The sequence below is a fragment of the Sinocyclocheilus anshuiensis genome, unplaced genomic scaffold (assembly GCF_001515605.1).
Source record: "Sinocyclocheilus anshuiensis isolate Anshui unplaced genomic scaffold, SAMN03320099.WGS_v1.1 scaffold2431, whole genome shotgun sequence".
NCBI lineage: Eukaryota > Metazoa > Chordata > Actinopteri > Cypriniformes > Cyprinidae > Sinocyclocheilus > Sinocyclocheilus anshuiensis.
Window position 1 is genome coordinate 30,925 of NW_015536608.1, and position 5,750 is coordinate 36,674.

Consider the following 5,750-nt stretch of genomic DNA (forward strand, 5'->3'; position numbering starts at 1 on the left):
GTAGGTCTCGTCAATAAAACTTACAGGTGTCACTTGCTGATGTTGTGAATTGGAGTTGGATTTTGGTGACTTTCACCACTGCATGCCCACCCGTAACTTATTTGACGGGGCCTCCACAGGCTTTCCGTGGACAATGCATTAACAAGTCATAATTTAAGTTTATAATCATTTTATTATGCAAAACGTACAGTGCTACACTCAGGTAACACCGTCTGACAAGTTCATATACATTACAACTCATCAATATTCATATTTACCTGAAAAAAGGTCTGTCCACGGAAAGCCTACGTAGGTCCCGTGAAGTAAGTTACAGGTGTCCCTTGCTGATGTTGGGAATTGGAGTTGGATTTTGGTGAGTATCACCACTGCATACCCACCTGTAACTTATTTGAAGGGGCCTCCACAGGCTTTACGTGGACAATGAGTTAATAGGTCATATGTCATAAATACGATGATTTTATTGAGTAATACCAGCTATACAGTGCTCAGGAAACGCCGTCCAGCAGTGAAATGGCTTAATTTGCATAAAAATGCACTGTCCACGGAAAGCCTGTGGAGGCCCCATCAAATAAGTTACAGCCGTCACTTCTCACTTCCCACCCGTAATTTATTTGACGGGGCCTCCACAGGCTTTCCATGCAGGGTGCCCCCTCAGGCCGGAGTCGTGGTACCCTCGGTCGGGTAGAGGGGGGACTGCAGGGTGCCCCCCTAAGGCCGGAGCCGTGGTTCCCTTGGTCGGGTAGAGGGGGAACTGCAGGGTGCCCCCCTCATGCCGGAGTCGTGGTTCCCTCGGTCCCCTGATGAGGCCCCCTGCCCTGTCTCTCCGTGACGATGTAAGCTGAGCTCCAGGGGCCTTTTCGAGCGGTGCCAGGCCCACATCGGAATCACCCCGGCGGCCGTGAGAAGAAGGGAGGTGGAGGATTGGGTCGGCCGTGACTCGGGGTCCCAGGTGCGCAGAGCCAGCAAACTCGGGTCGAAGTTGGGTCTCAGGGGGCCGCTCGGAACGTCCCTGGGCCCGAGGTCCCGGGCTACCCCCGGGCGGAGTTACGGGTCCCGACAGAAAAGGGTGCGCTTTGGCAACGAGGTCCCTGGAGGCTCGGGACCATGGTGGTCCGAGGGGGCACCCAGGGAGGAGCCACCACCCGGAATCAGGAGCCGCGGCGAACTTCGGTTTCCGATCTACGGCCGTTTTCATCCGGAAGCGCGGTTTACGTAAGCAGGCATGTCCGGGGAACGGAAGGCGCCAGTGTGTCGAGACAAGGGGGGACAGGAGCGCTCGCTGGGACCCTCCCGTGGGTGGCGTACCGAGGCCCTGGGACCTTCCGCTTCCGAGATACGGCCACTTCCTGTCCAGCTTCGATGGGGCCCCGGTCGGACAGGAAGCCGAAGCCGGAAACTCGGGGCGTCGGTAGGGCTCTGGGGGCCCTCTCCAACGCGACCCACCCGGACTTCTGGCGCCGTCCGCTTCCGGAGTTGTGAGGGTTCAAAGTCTAAATTTGGGGGGGGCGCTATCTCCGGCCCCCGGCGGGCTATCGACTCGGGGGAGGCGGCGTCGGATAGGAGGCCTCGGGGTCTATCTCCGTCCCGAGTTTGGTGGGGTTCGGCCTCGGCCTCGGGAAGATATAGCCGGTCAAATGTTTCAACTTTTGGGGGCGCTATCTCTGGCCCCCGGGGGGGTATCAACTCGGGGGAGGCGGCGTCGGATAGGGGGCCTCGGGGTCTATCTTCTCCCCGCGATAGCCCACCGGTGGCCGGGGATAGCGCCCCCGACAATGCATTAGCAGGTCATATGTCATAAATACGATGATTTTATTGAGTATAACCAGCTATACAGTGCTCAGGAAACGCCGTCCAGCTGTGAAATGGCTTAATTTGCATAAAAATGCACTGTCCATGGAAAGCCTGTGGAGGCCCCGTCAAATAAGTTACAGCCGTCACTTGTCACTTGCCCACCCGTAACTTATTTGACGGGGCCTCCACAGGCTTTCCATGGACAATGCATTAATAAGTCATGTCATAAATACGATGATTTTATTGAGTAATACCAGCAGTACAGTGCTCAGGAAAGTTTCATCTACAACGGAGCTCGTGGAATGGCTTAATTTGCATAAAAATGCACTGTCCACGGAAAGCCTTTATCTGACAAGTTCATATACATTACAACTCATCAAAATTCATAATTACCTTAAAAAAGGTCTGTCCACGGAAAGCCTATGTAGGTACCATCAAGTAAGTTACAGGTGTCACTTGCTGATGTTGGGAATTGGAGTTGGATTTTGGTGAATTTCACCACTGCATGCCCACCCGTGACGTGAAATGGCTTAATTTGCATAAAAATGCACTTGTTACGGAAAGCCTGTGGAGGCCCCGTCAAATAAGTTACAGTGGGTACGGAAAGTATTCAGACCCCCTTCAATTTTTCACTCTTTGTTATATTGCAGCCATTTGCTAGGCAGTACTATGGACATAATTTACAGATTTTTAAATACTATCAGCATGATATACAGATAGGTATACTATGAACATACTATACATATGGATTATGTAATAAGTGTATGTACACTATAAGCAGAAACTATGAACATATGAACATCATTTACAAATGAATATGTAAGCGATACATTAAGCTGTACAAAACACTAGTGCAATGGAAATTTAAAAAGTACATAGAAAATATTGCACTTGTCACTTGCCCACCCATAACTTATTTGACGGGGCCTCCACAGGCTTTCCGTGGACAATACATTAACAAGTCATAATTTAAGTTTATAATCATTTTATTATGTTTCTTATTTAACAAATAAGTTGCACATGGGCACTTCCTGCATGACTCGGCAAAATCGCTGAAAGTGCCCACGTGCAACTTATTTGAGGGGTACCTTCACAATGGGATAAATTGCACGTGTCAGCGGCCCCCGTACGGCCCTAGGGTGCCCGAGGGGCCTCACATTTCACAGGAAGTTGCGTCACTTGGCCCTCGAAGACATACCGAGAGGGCTAGGTCGGGAGATGCCAAGAAATATATTTCTTTCCTCTTCATACAACTCTCTGTCTCTCATAGGCCTCTGTTGGGGAAGGGCCTGTGGAGCAGTTTCTTTCTCAGTGCCTGATTGGCTCGGGAAGCATCTAGTGCCACGAAACTCCGGAACCCGATTCGGGGTGCCCTGACGGTGCCCTGTGATGAATCTCGTGGCCCTTTGACCTTCGTGACCCTGCGTTTCCGACGACCTTTTCATTGGAAACTTCACAGGTGTTTCGCGGTCAAGGGGGTCTTTTTTCGGCCGATCGAGTGAGATACGGACACGGAACTCCGGGCACTGTCCCGGGAGACCGTGACGTGATGTATATGTCAATTTCGGGTCGATCGGACCTTTCTGTCTCACTGTCCGCAAAACACCTGTGAAAACAAATGGAATAAGTTGCACGTGTCAGTGGCCCCCGGAGGCCCAAGGGGCCTCGAGTTTCACGAGAAGTTGCGTCACTCGGCCCCCAACGACATACCGAGAGGGCTAGGTCGGGAGATGCCAAGAAATATTTTTCTTTGCTCTCCGTACAACTCTCTGTCTCTCATAGGCCTCTGTTGGGGAAGGGCCTGTGCAGCAGCTACTTTCTCAGTGCCCGATTGGTTCGGGAAGCGTCTAGGGCCACGAAACTCCGGGACCCAATTGGGGGGGCCCTGACGGTCCCCCGTGATGAATCTTGGGGCCCTGCGACCTTCGTGACCTCTGCATTTCTGACGTGCCACCAGCAACTTATTCAATGGAAACTCTACAGGTGGTTCACAGTCAAGGGGGTCTTTTTTCGGCCGATCGAGGGAGCTACGGACACGGAACTCCGGACGCTGTCCCGGGGGACCGTGACGTGACGTATATGTCCATTTCGGGGCGATCGGAACTTTCTGTCTCACTTTTTGCAAAACACTTATGAAAACAAATGGAATAAGCACTCTGCGGTCATTTAGATGGTTAGGGGTCAAAATAGGCGCTCCGCGGGCATTTAGGTGGTTAGCGGTCAAAATAGGCACTCCGCGGTCATTTAGGTGGTTAACGGTCAAAATAGGCACTCCGCAGTCATTTAGGTGGTTAGCGGTCAAAATAGGCATTCCGTGGTCATTTAGGTGGTTGGTCAAAATAGGCTTTCCGTGGTCATTTAGGTGGTTAGTGGTCAAAATAGGCACTCCGCGGGTATGAGGAAGACTATGGTGAAGGTTAGGAGGTTAGGGGCCAAAATAGGTGCTCCGTGGCACTGAGGAAGACTATGATGAAGTTTAGGTGGTTAGGGGTCAAAATAGGTGCTCCGTGGCACTGAGAAAGACTATGATGACGTTTAGGTGGTTAGGGGTCAAAATAGGCGCTCCGTGGCACTGAGGAAGACTATGATGAAGTTTAGGTGGTTAGGGGTCAAAATAGGCGCTCCGTGGCACTGAGGAAGACTATGATGAAGTTTAGGTGGTTAGGGGTCAAAATAGGCGCTCCGTGGCACTGAGGAAGACTATGATGAAGTTTAGGTGGTTAGGGGTCAAAATAGGCGCTCCGTGGCACTGAGGAAGATTTTGATGAAGTTTAGGTGGTTAGGGGTCAAAATAGGCACTCCGTGGCACTGAGGAAGACTATGGTGAATTTTAGGTGGTTAGTGGCCAAAAAGGCGTTCTGTGTCACTGACGAAGACTTGTGTTCGTGGCCGCGCAGCTCGAGGGCGCCCCCGGAGGCGTCCGTACGGAGCCTATGGCCGATTTGGTGGCATTACCCGCTTTTTTGTAAAACGTCCACGTCACCATTAGAATAAGTGGCTCGTGTCGTCCACAAAGTGCGCACGAGCCCTCGCACCAACTATTCGTCCAATGGCAACACTTTTGAATTGAAAAAATACCACGAACAACCTGAGTTCCCTTACGCATACCAGCTTTTTGCTTCGGAGATGAGTGACAACATCGTTCTGCTCCTACCAAACTGCTTCGTGTGTGACGAGTCTAGTGTGCTCTCGGGAGTTTTTTGTGTTGGCGGACGATGCTTCAGCGGTGGTCGTTCCTGTGTCGAGTGGGTTTGTGCACTTCAGGCTGCACTACCCCCTGTTGTGCTGCAAGCGGCCATTTCGCCTGTGCATCTCAGCACGTAAAAGAGCATTTCCTTAAAAGAGCCAATTTCTCTAAAAGAGTACAATAAGCGGGTGCGTCTTTGTAAAGACGACGGATCATCTTTTTAAAGATGCCGTTTCACCCGTGCGTTTCTGGATGCGGTCATTACCTGGCGTCGGGTGACGGTCACGATCGCTGCCTCATGTGTCTGGGCATTAAACACACTGAGGTGGCGTTCGCGGATGAGCCATGTTCCCATTGCGGGAAGATGACCATCTCGGAGCTGCGGGCCAGGCTCCGTTTCCTCTAGGGGGGCGGAGCTCCGTTGCCTCTGCCGCGATCTAGTGTTCGTCCTGGCGGCAGCCAGGCGTGGACTACTTCGGGCAGTAGCATGGGCGGTCTGAGGGTTACAGTGGTGACAAACCCCTCAGGGAACCAACCCTCGGGGGACCATCGCTCCTCAAGCGCTTCGCAGCCAGTTGAGCCACCATAGGAACACGCAGGGCCCTCTTCAAAGAGCGTACCAGCGGTATCTTTCGGTGCTCCTCCCGACGACCGGATGTCAATCACTGCATCGGAGGGAGAGCTCTCTGGAGAGGAAGATTTGGCTGCACTGCCGCCCTCTATGATGGTGGCAAGGCCTGAATCGGATCCAGAGATGTCGGCTATGCTTTCA